At 27.7% G+C, this 17,868-nt stretch overlaps 1 protein-coding gene across 1 annotated transcript in view; it reads left to right on the plus strand.

Annotated features, from left to right (window-relative positions):
- Nucleotides 1-17,868, plus strand: part of LOC107444068 (uncharacterized) — a 70,729-nt gene that overhangs the window by 18,233 nt on the left and 34,628 nt on the right. Inside the window, exon 2 of the mRNA XM_016058143.4 lies at nucleotides 5,798-5,860. The gene's annotated coding sequence lies outside the window, so the exon portion shown is untranslated. The remainder of the gene's footprint in view (nucleotides 1-5,797; nucleotides 5,861-17,868) is intronic.

A 17,868-nucleotide genomic window follows, 5' to 3' on the forward strand; every position in this document is an offset into this window, starting at 1 on the left:
TTTAAAGCACTCCTTAAAAGAAAGAAATCCAAATGAAATCAACGATGATGAAAATCTATTTTTTAATAAAATTTTTTTTAATTTAAAACTAGATTTATTATGTTATAGCAGGCATAATGGAACATAATTTTTTTTGTGAAATGAAAGGCTGCTTCAACCTGAATACTTAAAATTAGCATTACAATGAAATTCATTTACATAGAAATATTTTAACATAATAGGTGACAATAACACTATAAATAACATTTCATTGCTACATTAACCAACAAAACCTTTTCTAAATGGCTAACAAAAACGTCAAGTCAATTTGTACACATTTTTCGAGGTAAGAACAAAAGGTCTTATTCAATGCAAATAAATATCTTCAATGTTCCATTATTCTTCCTTAACAACATTAAAGACTCTAGAGGCTACCTCAAAGGACATTAGAATGCACTTTAGACGACAAAAAAGATACTAACTAACGAACGAAATTTGAAAGCCATTTGCGTGGATATTTTGACATTTTGAATAAAATGAGAAAAAAAAATTCATGTAAAATCGTCTGCTCTTATAGGGAAACTCAGAACAATAGTTGAATTATTATTCCTTTTAAATACTTAAATTAAATATAAAAAAAACACCAAAAAGGGTAACTATTATTATCAAGCAAAATTCGGGAGCCATTTGCGTTACTATTTATATAAAATGTCACAAATCAATGAATACGTTAACATCATTTTTAATTAAATAAAGTTTCCATACGTAACGTATTTACAGAAATTGATAAATAACGCCATTTTGAATGAAGTGAAGATGTTTTCGTGTAAAATATTGCCTGCCCTTATAAAGAAACTCAGAACAATAGATGAACCATAATTTCTTTTTTTTAATATCTTAAGTGAAAAATATTTGAATTCTTGAATGGATTTTATGAAAATTTGGAAAATTTATCTGAGTATTTGAAGCACCAATTGACTTTGGTAAAAAAAAATTAACAATAAAACAATGGTACGTAAAAGCCCCAAAATATTCTTTTATAGCCGAGAATTTGCATTTTAGTATAGTTATTCTAATATGAAATGACTTCATTTCGGGATGAAATAACTTTTTTTAGTTCCAAGAATACTTATTAGCATTTTTATTGTTGCGTTGAAAGAAAGTATCGCACTTGAGTTCAAAAAGCTTTTACGGTGTCTGTCATTTAAATGTAATATAAGACTAGAAATTAGCATATTCTTAGAATGTTAATGGAACATTATTTCATCTAGATGTAAGATGTTTCTAGAATATATTTCTGAATTCAAAAATACCTTGTAACTGCTATTGAAATAAAGAAACGGTTACTTATTCGCCATGGAATTTTTCAAAAGAATATTATTATTTTTACAAAAGAATATTAATGCATGAATATTTGCTTTAGATATTGATTTATTCTGTGTAAATTAAAAACGATCTTAGATTTTACTGGAATTAATAAGAAATACATACCATAATAACATACATAATATATTACCATATAATACCATAATATCATCCATACCATGAATATGTATAAAAATATAAAAAATAAACTTTTTTTTTCCTTTGTAAACTTAGAATAAAAAATAAACTTCAGGTTTTAACACCTGTCACTTTTTATGCAAATATCAACTAATTTGAACCACTCCTTATTTGTGTTTAAATCACTCCAGCTGCCACTCTAATCCATCAAAACCTGTCCAAAAATAATCTTCTTATTTTATTTAATAATACGTTTAATATGATGGACTGCCCAATGTTTTTAATTAAATTAAGCGCTTTGCAACATTTATTTAACCACGCATGACAAAACGAAGCTCTTATTTACTTTAGTTTTGATTGATATTCAATTTAAGAGAATGTAGGAAAAATGTAATTTTCCATCCTTTTTTTTTTGCTGTTAAAAACTTGTTTTAAATTATTTATAAAAAAAATCGCATTGTTCGCGATATATATGTAATATATACATATCTAAATGAATGCAATTTTTTTCCAATATATTCTTAATAATTACTGATAACTTTATAAGAAAATAATTGTTTGAAACAAAGAGATAGATAAAAACTTCAGAGTATGAAATTTTAGTAACATTTTAATGAACCTTTCCAGAATATAAACAGCAAAACGCAGTTGTAAAACACATTTTCTAATTAAAAACTGGTTAATTTCCAATTAAAAACTTCTTAATTAACTGGTTAACGCAGTTGACCTTACTATGTTTTTGAGCCCAATACTTTGTGCTCAAATACATAGTATTCTACTATCTTCAGTGTACTTCTATGTCAGTATGTACTTGTCTTCTCTCAAAGTTTAAATATGAACATATTATCAAAATATTCTCCCATTTAAACAATTCGTGATGTGTAAATAAAATCTTAGTGTGTATTCTGCAAACAGTTAGTGAATTAATTGATTAGTTCCATGGAATAGTTTCTTCTTTTTAAGAAAGTTGCTCTTGCATTAATTATGCCTTCATTTAAATTTTTTTTAATAATTTTTCAGAGTAAACACAGTCATTACTAAATTAATAATTAGTGTAAGGAATCTGTAAGAGAAGAAAATAAAATTGATACAAAAATTAATAAGTATGAAAGTCTAGACGTAATTTCATAAATATTTGATAAATAAATGTATATGTTTAGCCATTCGAAAACTGAATTTCTGTATTATGGATATCATTGTATTTAAATCTATCAAATTACTTTGTTTTGGCAGGAAGAAAAAGTGCAAATGTATGTTTTTTTAGATTTATTAACTACAAAAATGATTGAACTCACTGCAACGTTCCTTCTTCAAACTATCAATTATTGCGTTCAACATAAATTCATGGCTCTAACTTATCAGTAATTGAACTCTAAATAATAATTGAGACTTATGTCTTGCTTCGAGCAATAATTTCATCTTTCATCTCCAGAGCAAGTCAATCGACATAGCTGCATTATCAACACAATTAAAGTTCTATTATTATCCTGCTAATGATTAGACTGTATCATTAAGTAAAGAAAAATACATTAACTTCATTTTATTTTGTTTTCGTAATTTCAATTTTTTGAATTCCTCCCAATATGCAATCTAAGAAATAAATGTACCAATATAAATTAAGAAACAATTTTTAATGAAGATAAGAATCGAAAATGCCAACTGTGACTAATTTATTTTGAGGCTAGTATAAAAAATAAATTACGGAGAAAAAAATAATTCTCACAAAAAGAATCTATGGAAGTCATAACCTGTTTGGTGATTGTGAATGTTCGTGCCTGATTTCAAATCCAATTAAATACAACTCATTTTCATTATAATTATGAGTTATCAATTTTTTATTATTTTCTATAACAGTCTTTTAACGTTCAACACACTTTTAAATTATGTTCTTCTTTGTACAGAAATGGTGTGGTATTTCTTCAAAGAAAGCTTTAAAAAAAAGTTTTGCTTTTTCTTATGTTATGATTTTTCCCATTTGTATTGTTTTGCCGGGAAAAGAAATGAATTACCCGGAATGTACCATCAGTTCAGGAATCTGGTGATAATTTCCATCCCCTTAAGATCTATGTCAAAATTGTGAAAGTGGTCTCACAAATGAGGAGTGCTGCCATCTTTCCGGGAGGTTTTGAGCTAAGACGTATTTTCACCATGGTGGTACTCTCTGGTCAAACGAAACGCGCACTTTCCTGAATTAATTCGCAAAGGCTGGTATGCTTGGCTTGCTTGCTCAATTGTCCAAAAAAATGCAACAATATTTCGCCGGTCATGCAATGCAATATTTTATATCTATTCCTCTTTTATGCAAATCATATTACTCAGACAAAAATTCAGAAAAGTTTTAAAGTAAATATTGATATAAAAAGTAGTTTCCTTTTAGTAGTAACTATTTTTACAGTAAATCATACCATTCGATAATAGTAGGCGTTTCTTTCATTCACTATAACGTCACAATTGGTTTTCCAACAGATTTTAGCAATTTTCAAAATCGGGTACATTGTGTGACGGTATGGTACAAGGCTTAATGTGTTTAGCTTTCTAAACAGGTCTCCCGGGTTCGAAATACAGCTGTGACTAGCAAGATCTTCATTTATATTTATTTTCTCTTTTTATTCCTAAATTTTTGTTGTAAATCTGGAATTTCCAGTGAAAAGTATTAGTATCCTGGAGCAGGTATTTTTTACTTTAATTTTTGTGAAATATTTAGCAGTACTTCTGTCATAACCTAATGTATCCAGAATATTTTAAATTCTAATTTTGAAAATCTAACCATAAAAAAATTTATTAACATTTCCCATGCAAATCTGGTAACAGCACAAAGTAAAGAAAAAAGATCACAGTTGACAACAATGGCTAATTGTTTTGATGCCACTGTATGGAAACAAACTACGGAAAAAAATAATAATTTTAACGATAAAGATCATCATGCATTTGTCGACAACGCAAACTATAGATGAATTTTACGAACGAAAACTGTGTCTAATTGTTTTGATGCTACTGTGAGTAAACAAACTACGGGGACAAAATAATTCTGACGAGGAGAATCCATGAGATTGCACCTACAAGGTTGAAGCTAAGATCACTATCTTAGGGATAAGGTCCCCCCTTGAAGGTAAAAGTCACCTCTGCTGCGCTTTTTACGCATCTATGGTTGATTGATGAGTTAAACTTAGTTGATTAGAATTCTTTCCAAGAAAGGAATTATCAAGATTTATGACAAGCAGGTAGTGAGATGCCATGCTAATCAGAGATGGGAGCTATTTCGGACAGGCAAGAATTCAATGGCGCCTCATCAGTTCTATGTCATAAATTATTATAAATTGCGGGCTACTGGTCAATTAGTCATTGTAACGGGTTCTATATGAATGCATATTTAATAATTAGTATTCCAGAAAGGATCTCAGAGTGAAAAGAAATTAATCAATCAGTGTGAGAAGAATGCAGGTTTTGTGATAAGTGAATTTTGTGAAATTTTTTCTGCTGTACGAAAACGGGTTTGCTTATTACGTATAGAAAAAGTTATCGTAGATTGAAATTGTGATAAGCAAATGATAATATAAGGGTACAATTAGCATTGGATGTAAATTACCTATTCGTTCGAAGATGTTATATAAACATTGAAAGATTTTCGATTTAGGGACGCATTTTATTTATTTTAAACAGTTTTGGATTTTTAATATACAGTTACTCTATAACAAAAAAATATTATGTAATTCTTTTTTTTTAGCTTTTTAAATAATACACTTTATGTGTGAAGAAAATTTCATATCAATATGATCATTAATATTAATACGATTAAATTTCGTATCAATACGATTTTTGAATACACTAATTTACAATAATAGCTTACAGTCTTTGTTAATTTAGATATATTTCTGAAAAACAATAACAAATCAATTTTGATTATGTCGTCGAATAGAGAGGAGCTTCTTTGACCCAGAGGTATCGCAGTTTTGGAGGTAGCGGGTTTGAATCCCACAGTAACCCTGGAATTTTCTTTGCGCTGTCCTTCTCTTATTTGTGTTATCTGTTTTATAATTAACACTGACTTATAATCCGTTCTTGTATTGAGCACACGCGCTTGTATGTATGCATATAATAATATAAAAATAAAAACTGAATATAAGGAGAAGATATTTAACAAACGTAAGTGGTTTTATCATAAATTAAACTTAAGACAAGAGTTAGATGAAATGCTTTCACTTAATTACAATAAAACTGATATATTAATTTAGTTACAGTTTTGTGCAATATAAAGTTTTACAATAATTTAAACATTATATTTTGCAACTTAATGGAATGTCTTTTTTTCTTGCAGAAGTCATTCCTATATGACGAATATCTTAAGAGATTTTCAAACGAAGAAGTGAACATATTGCAGGTAAGTGTTTTTTTCAATTGTTTAATGATAAAAATTAAAGAATGTAAGCAACTCTTTTGTTTAGGCTCGCTATAGCGTTGCTAATACTTCGGTTTGTTGATGAATGTCTTGCACGTGACCAGGCCCACCCAATGGGAGTCACCTGGGTCAAACCCTTCCGAACGTTTGTCTTCCAAAGTTAGCAGACAACTCAGTAACAAGATTTTTACACAGTTAAAAACACGTTACGCAAGTTTGTTTCCCCCTCTAGTATTCTGAATATAAACAAAAAAAAGTGATCGTATGAAAGAAATATAGCTACTTGTGTTATAAATGATTTGGAAAATTATGCTAATAAATCAAATGGAATTTTTTTTTCAACTCTTCCATGGTTTTTTTCCATTCCTTTGCAACATGATATCGGTTAAAATTTTGTAGATGAAAAATGTACCGCTTTAATCTTTCATCATGTACTTCAATCTTTTATCGTGTATTATATAAGTAGTATAAAAAAAAAGAAAGTAAGTTACTGTGGTATAACTCTATTTTATAACGTTAAAGCCTTTTCTCAAAATTAATTTGTAATTAAAATTTTTTTGAAAAATCTTTAGAAATATACTGCTAGGAACGATGAGAACAGAATATCCATTAATTAAAATAAGAAATATCTAATAATTTTTTGCTTCGTTGTTCTGTTTTATTTCGTGTAAACTGAAAATCTTTCATTATAACGTTTTTTTATAATGTTTAAAAACATTTTAAAGTATTTTCTTCAGAAAATTGCATTTTGTATTATGAGTGCAAATATAAAAATCTATAGCTAAGCTCTCAATATTCAGTGCAGTGTAGAAACAATTATAAAATTGCAATGCAGTGAAGTGTGAAAACAATTATAAAATTTCTTACGCAACAATTATTAAAATCTCAAAATGCAGTGTAAAAACAATTATAAAATTTCTCATGATGAACAAAAAAAGGAATATTTACAGTAGGAAGTACCTATTTAATTTTTATTTTACGTTATATAAATACAAAAATTCTTGAAGGCCCCTAAAAGTTTATACTTAAATCTTTAAGTGATTTTTTAAAACTTGTGATATCCTACGAAAAACCCTACTTTGTTAAAATTTTTTAAAAAACTAGTTTATTTGTTTTATTATATGTAAAAACTTATATAACTAAAAAGAAAGTCTATTTTTTTTGCATACTTTTATTTGAATGGCCATTCTTAGGTGAAAATAAGGCATTTTTTGCATATACGTTAAGCACTGTAAAAAAAATTCTATTGCTTAAAAAGAAATATCTTTTACTGATTTTTATCATCTACCTTTTTATCAACTTTTATCAACTATGCTTTGAACTATTAACTTAAAAGCAAGTGCATCCACTACTGAGTTAGAAGCAGATAAATTTAAAAAAGCAAATTTTTAAAAAACTTCCGCATTTGTCTTTGCCAAAAAACATACAAAATAATTTAATTCTTCTTTTTTCTCTTAGTTTGTAGTTCAAAACATGCTTGCTATAATCATAAACACTCGTTAAAAATTGAGGACAATTAATTTTAAAAACAACATGAGATATCGTGTTTAAGGTGGCGTTAAATGTGAAAAAATCTGCTTTTGAAATAAGCCCATTTAAAGCCTTAAAATCATAAGTCAATCCCCTGCTATCACCTCGCACAGAAACAGCTACAATTTTGTAAATAGTGAGAGTACAAAAAAAAGTAAAGTATTTTTAGAAAACTAAGAGCGCAGGTTTTCTAAATTTTGCACGAAATCATGATTTTGCACTATTTTGATACCTTAAAATGCTAAAACTTGAAGATTAAATTTGAAAATTCCATTCTTAGTTAATAAATTCTAAAACTCTTATTTATTTTTACATTTTGCAAGAGTTTTTGAAATTACGATTTATTGTATAAATTAGAACTCTAGTGAGAAATCTTTTGCAATTTATTACTTTTGTGTATTTTAAAATATTTGCGTTTTGACGTATTTATATAGTTTGAAATATTTACGTTTAAAACTAAAATATTATGCTTAGAATGCAATGAATTTTCGAATCCTTCATTTACCTGTGCATCTCACAATAATTTTTATAACAATTTATTGGCTTAACTAGAACTCTAATCAGAAATCATCTGCAATTTGTTTTTTGACTATGAAAATCTTTTTTTACGAATCTTTTTTCTATCCTTCCCTACAAATCTTTTTTCACTCCTTCCTATAAATCTTTTTTTTTTTAAATCTTTCAATTTTTCAACCCTTTTTCAAAAACACGATGCTTCATTTATCAAATATCGCTTATTTTGTATTTAAATCTGTAAATGTCAGAAATAAGAATAACCAAATCTTACGCCATCAAATTTTGAAATAAATATTACAGTTGAAATTACAACTGTATTCGTTACTCGAAGATGTGCTTAACAATCACTTTTCAACTCCTCGCTGTGTCCTCCAGCTATCAATTCGCTTTTGGTGCTTTGCGTCCTGCCTTCCTCACTAGTAAAAAGACAGACTATCTTGTTTTTGCTTTTGCCTCGCTTGATTATAAATTTGTGATCCCTAATGTGCATAAGAATTCTAAAATATATGTTAAGGGTGGTTGGTACGTATTACTTTGCATAATACTTATAATATGAACAAAAGCTCGATCATTTTACAGCTGTTTCAATTGCTTATAAACAAATGTTCGCTATTTCTTGCAACATTTATTCATAGCATTAAAATGCATCATGACATTTGGCATTGTATTTTCATGAGTATAATTTTGAAAATCAAAAATGTTATTTAACGTTCGGACCCTAATTTTATCGTTTTAGTCAATAATCATTTTAATTCATTGTTTTAAGGCAATTTAATGATTATTTCTGCTAACGCAATTCGAAACCTAAGTTAGAAAAATACTTAATGTCTTTAAAAATGTAATTAAATTTAGACCCTTTTTAGTCCCTTTTATGATTTAAAGAGTAAAATGAATGAAACAAAATTCTAAACTGAAAAAATGAGTTCATTAATTTTAAATGATTGCAATTTAGAAATAAATATACCACTCACAGAAGTTGATGAGAAAGGAACTTATTTTACTTTTATCTTAAAGGCTTTTTAGAGTGTCAAAAAAAGTAATTACTCATGTCCTTCATTTAAATTCTACACTTATTTTCATTTTTTTGATTACGTGGGGCATTTATATAATAGGTATTTTAATTGCAATTCAAATAAGGATTACGTCTTAAAATCATTAGAAATATATTCAACTTATAATTATTTTCTTAATTTCTCCTGATGAAACGCAAGGTAAATAAGTAATTTTTTTATTTCTCTTTTAAGTTCATAGTGAAAATTAAAATTGTCCTTTGAATAATTAAAAGCAAGTCTATTAAATATTAAGTAAAAGTCACGCACGTGAAGAAATAATTGCTAGTAAAAGAGTTTTAAAAAATAAATCTTTCCACGTCTTATGTGTCTTTAAATCTTTATAATGAAACAAAAAAATAAAAAAGAAGTGTTTTAATTTTCTGCATAATTAATGTTTCGTGGGCGAATTTTATTTCTTCTGTGTTTTAAACTTTGATGCCTAAAATTGTTCTTATGTTGATAAAATATTTTTTTATAAATTTTCAATTTAATCAACAAACCACTTTGCTTACGATGAAAAATAAAACAGTCATTTAAATTTGGCTAATTGGTTGTTATTTTAATCTTCTGTATCAAATTTTATCTTGGTTTTTATCGCTAAATTAATCCAAAAATTCATACATATTTATGAATTCTTGATCGGATTTGTCTCTGAGAATTTTTTTAAGAAGTATTCTCTCGTGAATTAAACTTTATAAGCTAATATTCTTATAGGAATTTTGCGATAAATATTTATGATTTAAAATTTATAAAGAAAAGAAAAATAAAATAAGACGTGTTTCTAAAGCCTGTCGTATTTTAATTAGGTATACCTTAGGGGTATCTTAAAAAAGGTTTTATTCTGCTATCTTGTAATATTTGAAGTAAATAGCAAATACTATAACTTGTATAGTACTTAACATAATGCATTAATATAAAATTGTAATTTATTTCCTTAGCATGATTTGTAAAAGAAGTTATTTTTAAGTTTCAAACTTTCTGCGTATATTTACTAAATTAGTAGTACAAATAGAATTTCCTTAAAAAAATAGCTTCTAAAAATTGTATATATTTTTGGCTTTGAGCATTTTTATCATAAACCAATTTCATTATAAATAACAGTTTCAAAATTAAACATTTCAATAAACGCAATATACTTTAAAGTGCATGAAAAATCTTCCGAATTAGAATCAGCGTTGGGGGGGGGGCAGTGCAATAGACAAAAGAAAATATTAAAATAAAAGACTAGAATATTACCTCATAAAATAATTTTGCGAATTTTGGAAAATATCATTTAGTTTTGTCTCTATGCTTATAAGAACCTAACGAAACTGCTTTGTTATTCAGTGTTTTACATGTAAAAACAAAAGTTGTGAACAAAAGGCATTCATTTTGAGATATTATTATCATTATTCAGTGCTTTACGTGTGCAAACAGACTCTGGATAAAAGCATGTATTTTCAGATATTATTATCATTATTCAGTGCTTTACATGTAAAAACAAAAGTTGTGTATAAAAAGCATGCATTTTTGGATATTATTATCATTTGAACCAAAATATCATTGACATTTTCTGCTACTTTAATATTCATGTTATGTTCAGGTAAATTTACAGGAGTAAAATCGTACGAATAATTATTTATAAGAATCATTTATTTCCTTAAATAAACGATCTTCCTGAAGAAAAAAAATGTTTGGCTTTGATAAGCTCTAGAACTGAACCATACATAAACTCGATTTTTTAAGGCTGAAATCAAAAGCATCCTTGTTTCAATTGTATGAATACACATTTTGAATCACCCATTAAGTTTTAATTCAAATAATTCTGCACTTTATTACCCATTGGCAAAATGGGTCTTGTTTTGGGTTGGATGGCGTGCGCAACTTATTTGGACGTCATCACACTTTTCAACTTCGTTCAAGAGTAATAGTAAACAGTGCGCATGCGTCATCATTGCATGCGTTTCTATGGCGACCGGTGCTGTTTTTTCATATTATTCTCACTAGCAGGCATTTTTAATGTATTTACATAATAATAATTTAAAGTACTTTTACATTCTTTTTATTATTAACGTATAATTACTGGCTCGACTGTGATCTTAACATAAATGTGAGTCTTGAAACACGTACATAGGCAGGATTTGAAAACCGATCTGACGACAAACATCAATTGAGACAGTTTTTGCAATCCATGATTCTAAATGTTGGGGCGTTTATCGGAGTCAATCCAGAAAGAAAAAGTATTTAACCAATGGGTAACCAGTGATTATAATAAGGCTATCCCAACTTTTTTTTAAAATCATTTTTTAGTTTAAAAAAAAGTAATCTGAACCTATTAAAGAATCGTTGAATGGGTTCTGAAATTATGAGCCTCTAGAATTCAAATCTTAAAGAGAGATAAGAATTCTGGTAGAATTAGTGTAGTGTATTGTATTGACCTTTCTGGTGGGAAAAAAAACCATAATTATAGTAAATGAAACCAAAATATGTGATACGTAAACCATTCATTCAATAATTTTTCTATTCATAAGGCAATGGTTTACCGGAAATTCTGATTTCAAAGTTATAGTTCTTATTATCACATTTTTAGTAAAAAATTCAAAGCATAAAAGTAAATTTAACCGTATAAATGGTTTTTATGCCATGCTCTAAAGTAGTGTTAAAAAATTACCAAATTTTATTTTAATTACCAAATTTTATCGCATATTATAAAACCATATTTTATTGTTTGTTTTACCAAAATCGTTACTAAAGCTCTTCTGTGAAAATTTACAAACTTTTTGATGTTCCCATAGAGGTAAATTTTACCGTATTCTGGTAGTTTCCACCATATTGTTTTTTCAGTGTAGAGGCAACTATAAAAAGCATACTCCTCTCAACAGTAAAAAATATATAAATCTGAATACCATTCAATAACCTCTAAGCCAAATCAAATTCAAAAAAAAAATTTTTGTTTTCAAACAATTGTCACAAAAAGTAAACATCCCAATAAAAGACGAAACAGTGCAGTTACAACATATTTCATTTCTCATCGCGTGATTGAACACCAAAACCTTTATAACTTACACCACTTAATCGTGAATAAGGAAACGAATTCGATTCCTTTAAAAGAATTTCTTTCACTTTTTCTTCAAGAATGATAGAAAAAAACGCAAGGATAATAGGCAAGGGCGTTCGTTATCATATTGGTCACCCCAATGACCCGCTGACTGACGCCTACAGCTGCTGGCGCGTGCGAGTCGAGTTAAACAGGGATATAAAAAAAAGCAATATGCATACATATTATTCAATACACTTTTTTTAAAGAAAATATAAATGATTATTATGCAACGTTTGTAAGATTTTAAATAATTTCGTATGTTTATTTGTGTAAGATTACTTGGTTACAAGGTTTATTTATAGGTACGCAATTCTTCAAGGATGATTAAATGTTGAGTTGAGCTGTTTTCGACCTAAACAAGTTTTTTTCGATAGAGTAAAAATGGTGTTTTAGATAAAGGACATGTAAATTCTTGTAGAGTGTCAGCCTGTCTTGTATGTTTCTTTTAATCGATACATTAAGTTTCTGTTAGAGCGATATTGATTTGACGTATTGGAATTGTTGTGATAGGATCTCTAAACCATGGAATTTTAATTCGTTATTAATGATGCAAAAGTTTAATTATTCATAGTTATTGACTTATAAATAATGTTTCAGCTAAATCCAGGTCTAACGCAAGAAAAAGTGGACATTTAGTCTTCACTAAATCAATAGACTCCAAATTAATGTTCAAATTTGCAACTATGGTAATTTGGAATATATTAACGAGATTTTGCAGAGGATTACGGTTTCTCCTGACTTTAATTCTATTTGTGTTTCCCAGTTCATCGGCCAAAAAGTCCTTACAAATCTTAGTTTCGCTTAAGAGGAGAAAACTATGTTTTACGATTAACGTAATACAAAAGCTATGCAAAAACTCTCTATTATCATGCCAATTTAACTTTTGTAAACTTTGGTTACAAATTTAACTTTCTTAAACTTGGTTTCCAAATTTTGTGTAACCAAAAGCTAGTAAGTAGACTAGTTTTTTGGGAATGTACTTATGATGGTTATCAATATTATAAAGAATCTAGAATAAATCCTTGTTGCATAATGTATTTTAGGAGTCTAGTGTTTTTTTAGTAATAATTTAAACAAAATCATTCTTGAATTCTTCGATACTAAAAGAGTAAGCAGTTATATAATTAACGGAAAAAAGTATTTTTCTTTATATTATAGTCATTGTTTTTGCCAACACTACTATGATTATGTAGCGACAAAACAAAATAGAGGCTTTTTACAAAATTTGTTTTCGTTCTTTCTTTTTCTTTCTTTCTTTTTCGTTTGTTAACATTCTAAACTTTCCAGTTTGGCATCGTTTGATAGAAGAGTTTAAATCTTAAACACTATTTGAAAATCAAATTCCAACTGATAAAATATTAAGCTTGCTTCTGGAATAAAATTTAGACTGATAAAGACCGTGTTAAGCACTTTTTAAAAATTAAATTTCAACTGATGAAAATTACAGTCGCTTTCAATTATGTCTTTAACACTAAATAGACTGGTGTAGAAAAGTAAGAGAATTTTCAAACTTGGTCGATTGTCTCCAGAAATATTGAACCGATTTTAATAAAATTTGATATGTACACACATTGATACAATGCAAAACAAATACCCTTTCAACAATTGTAACACACATGCATGATCATGCGTAACACTCGCTTTAGTCGGAAGGTATGAAATTGCACACGGGACAATTCAGGCCAATTGCCCAAGGAAACTGACTTATTCCAGGTATGAAATCACCCTGCTAGGCCTATACAGGTTGATTCTAAAAAGATGGGGAAAATTTTAGGAAGTGATAGTACACACCCAGACAAACAATTTTTATCAAAGAATGCATGGTCGAAAACAAAACCCAAAACCGCTAGAGGGCGTCAAAGTTTATGTTCTTATATGAGGCAAAAACACACAAAGAACGATGAAGTTAAGTTATAAAAGCAAATTTAATGGCATGTGATTACAATAAGAGTTCAAAACAGTGGCCGGCAGCGGTTATGCTGGTACAACGGCGAAGAAAAGATAGGCGAACTTTCCCTGCAGCGGCCGAAAGCTTGGCGACAAATAACGTAGCGCAGTAACTCGCAATAGGAATGGAGCTTTCTCGTTTGCATGAAAAAACTTTCCAAATGCGCCAGCACCTTTGCGTTTTGTTTTCGACCATGCACTCTTTGATAAAAATTGTTTGTCTGGGTGTGTACTATCAGGTGTGTACTATTTTTCCCATCTTTTTAGAATCACCCTGTATATCTGTAAGAGGGGACCATACAATTTTTATCTATTAACAATCTATTGACAATTTTTTTTTAATTATGCAACCACTGTTTCATACCTTTCTACTACAACGAGTGATATTATGTAATACGCACGATCATGCGTGCGTATTACAATTGTTGTATGGTTATTTGTTTTGTATTGTAACAATGTATGTATATATCAAATTTCATTAAAATCGGTCCAATAGCTCTAGAGATAATCAACGAAGTCTACAATTTCTCATAATTTTTTACACCAATGTACCAAGCTCTAAAATTTTTATTTCCTACAGCGTCTGAGAATTTCAAAAAAAAGGAAGAAAAAAAAAATCATTTCCATGAATATTGTTTGTGCAATAAGGCATAACAACGATGAAATATATTTCCCTAACATTTCACACGGACTAGGAAATTTTATAGTGCAATAAAATCATCGTCATAAGTTCACAACATTACATGGACCACATCAGTCGCGCGAGAATCATTGGTGATTTATGAATCTTAAAGTTATTTCGTTTCCCGGGTAATAGCCGACCTTCAATGACGTTTTTCGGAAGATGATGCCTGGCTTTGTAGCCAACCTCTGGACATAAATTTCATGTCCTCAAGGTAAACAATGACAGTGCCCTTTATTGTTAGCCGGCTTGCTAGTGTCGTCTGCACCGTCTCCTGTATACCTAAGATTAGTGTCAGTTTCAAAAAAAGCACGCGTTCAGAATGAGTTTCTTAACACAACGACCAATTTGTTGTAGTTGGTGACTATTTGTTCTGCCTAATGGACCTTGCTGTTGAGAAAATTGGCAAGCAATAGGTGAAAAAGAGAGAAATTTTTTTTTGTCTGGACGAATTATTTGTGAGTTTTGAATTTTTTCTCCTTTGTGTACAAATAGCATCACGATTATGCAATTTGTAAACATATTTATTTCCTAAAAAAGTAGATATTATGTTATGATTTGGAATAAACAATTGATGGTCACTGAGAACACAAAATCTATTTTTGTTTCTGTGGAAGAAAAATGGATTTGAATATCGTGAAATTTGATTCGTGATATTATGCAGTATGAATAATTTTTGATACATAACTTGAGGACTGTGTTGTTTGGATTGATAATTATGTAACTATTTGTGAATTCTAAACCATCCTTCTTTGGTTATAAATCCCAACATGATTATCTAGTATGTAAAGTATTTATTTCTAAAAAAAGTATAGATTACATTGTTTCTGAGGTTGACCATTGGAAACACAATTATATTTGACGGTCACGGGAAACACAATTATTTTGTTCCAATGTGAGAATAATGGATTTGAACCCTATTTTGTTCGGTAAATTTTATTACATTCTTTGAAGTTTTTCTATGCTATTTGTATAATTTTAAAAAAAGTAACGTGATAACTTCATAACTTATATAAGATTTATTATCGAGTTATTTCTACATTCTGAGTCTTTCTTATTTCATTATAAATGGCATCACGTTTCTCAAGTTTATAAACATATTTATTTTACAAAGAAATTAAGTTATAAATTTTAATGAATGACTAAGGTAGAAACGTACCGTTTCCTACTTGAAAATATATTTGAATTTAAAATTTTACTGTAATCATCAAACTCAGTTGAAATCTTTAAAACATATTAGGTAGTTTTTATATTTGAAATATATCTAATCAAAATCATTTATTGGGAAAAAAATTTAATTCCTTCAAATTAATTACACTCTAGCTTAAGTAACTTAAAATTAAAATGCACTGTGTAAAAAATTCCCGATCAAATTACGGTAAAAAGTGCTGGCACCTCGAATGCCTATACTTTTTACTGTAATTTGATCCTGAGTTTTTAACAGTGCGAGTAAATATTGATGCAACAATTTTAGTATAAAAGGGGATTTTTTTATAATTACATGATTAATACTAAATAGACTTCTAGAGAATAATTACTTTGATTTTAATTATAAATACTAAATAGAGTCAAAGGCTTAACATTATTATTTAAATACAAGAATTATTGTTAATTTTTTGTAATTCGTTGCATTTATTACTAATACTTTGTCTCTTTTACACCATTATGTAAAGTTTATAAAATTAAATGCTAATTAAAGTCATGACAATGTTTTAAATACTGTCATTTGGAAGTAATAATAATTAAGTAGAAATAATTACTATTTCTACTATTACTATAATTACTAAACTGATAATTAAAAGATAATTACTAACAAAGAAATATGTTCTTCATTTTTAATTTTCTTTAAATTGCATAAATTAAATTTTCTTACAATTATCTATTTTTATCATAATAGTTTTATTTCTACCAATTATAGGCAAATGCATATTTATGACATTGCAGATATTTTCATTTTTGTTAAGTTATAAATACAGACTTTAATTAATTATTAATAATTGTATTTTTAATTAAATTTAATTTTAAAGAAATCTAATATTTTATTATCTAAACTGCAAAAAATTCAGATCAATTTATGGTTAAAACTACCGGCACTCAGGGTGTTGGTGTAAAATTCATTTTTACCGGAACATGTTGAAAAACAACAAATATGATTTACCGTAATTTTTACTGATTTTTTTTGCAGTAAATTCACGTAATTTACATAATTTTTACAGTAAACTTACGTAATTTTTACTTTAAATTCATTGAATCATCGATTAAATAAATATTACTGTAAAAATTCGGACATAATATTTTACGGTAAAAATGGATTTTGCGGATGATGCACCCCAAGCACCGGCACCTTATACCGTAATTTGAACAGAAATTTTTTACAGTGTAGTTAGCATTTTATTAAAAATATATATTTATAATTTTATTATTCATTTATGACATTTAATTCATCATACTCAGTTATTAAAAAACATGATTTCGGTGAAAATCTAAAACTGATTTTCCCTCTAATTAAATTTAAATAACTACAACAGAAAAAATATTTTGAAAATAAAGTATACACTGATTAATATCAACATTCGATTTTGCTATTATGCTTTAACAATTTTTAAAAGTCGAATATAAATTTAAACAATGAGTTTTTGTTTATCTTAAAATATCAATTATTTAAAAGAAATAAGGGGCGATTAAAATGTAATTGTAATTTTTTTCAAACTTATTGTTCCAAATATCATTAATTTTAGCATGAATAATTAACATTTTTTATATTTCTAGCTCAAGTTTATATGCAAGTGTTTTAGTATATTTTTTTCCTGCTCTTTAAAATATTTAAAATCACAACTATGTTTCTAAAAGTATGCAATTTATAATAAGTTTAATATCTGAAGTATTAATTTTTAAACCAACCATTATTTTAATGCTCATGTTAATAAATTTAGGATAAAAAGAATATAATAAACTTGATGTGTTTTTTGTCAAAAGCATTGTTGTCACAATAGAATTCGAAAACTTTTTTTCAATTTTAAGATTACCTTTCAATATATTACCGATTTTAACAATTTTGCTTTAATTATTACCTAATTGTTTTATTTTTTTATTAAATTGTCTAAATAAAGAAAGTTTGATATCATAATTAAAATTTTTGACCAGTTTTGTTTATTTTCAAATTTGTACACAGTATATATAAAAT

This window comes from Parasteatoda tepidariorum, chromosome 4, assembly GCF_982258835.1.
Source record: "Parasteatoda tepidariorum strain Cologne lab strain chromosome 4, Ptep-v5.0, whole genome shotgun sequence".
Lineage (NCBI taxonomy): Eukaryota > Metazoa > Arthropoda > Arachnida > Araneae > Theridiidae > Parasteatoda > Parasteatoda tepidariorum.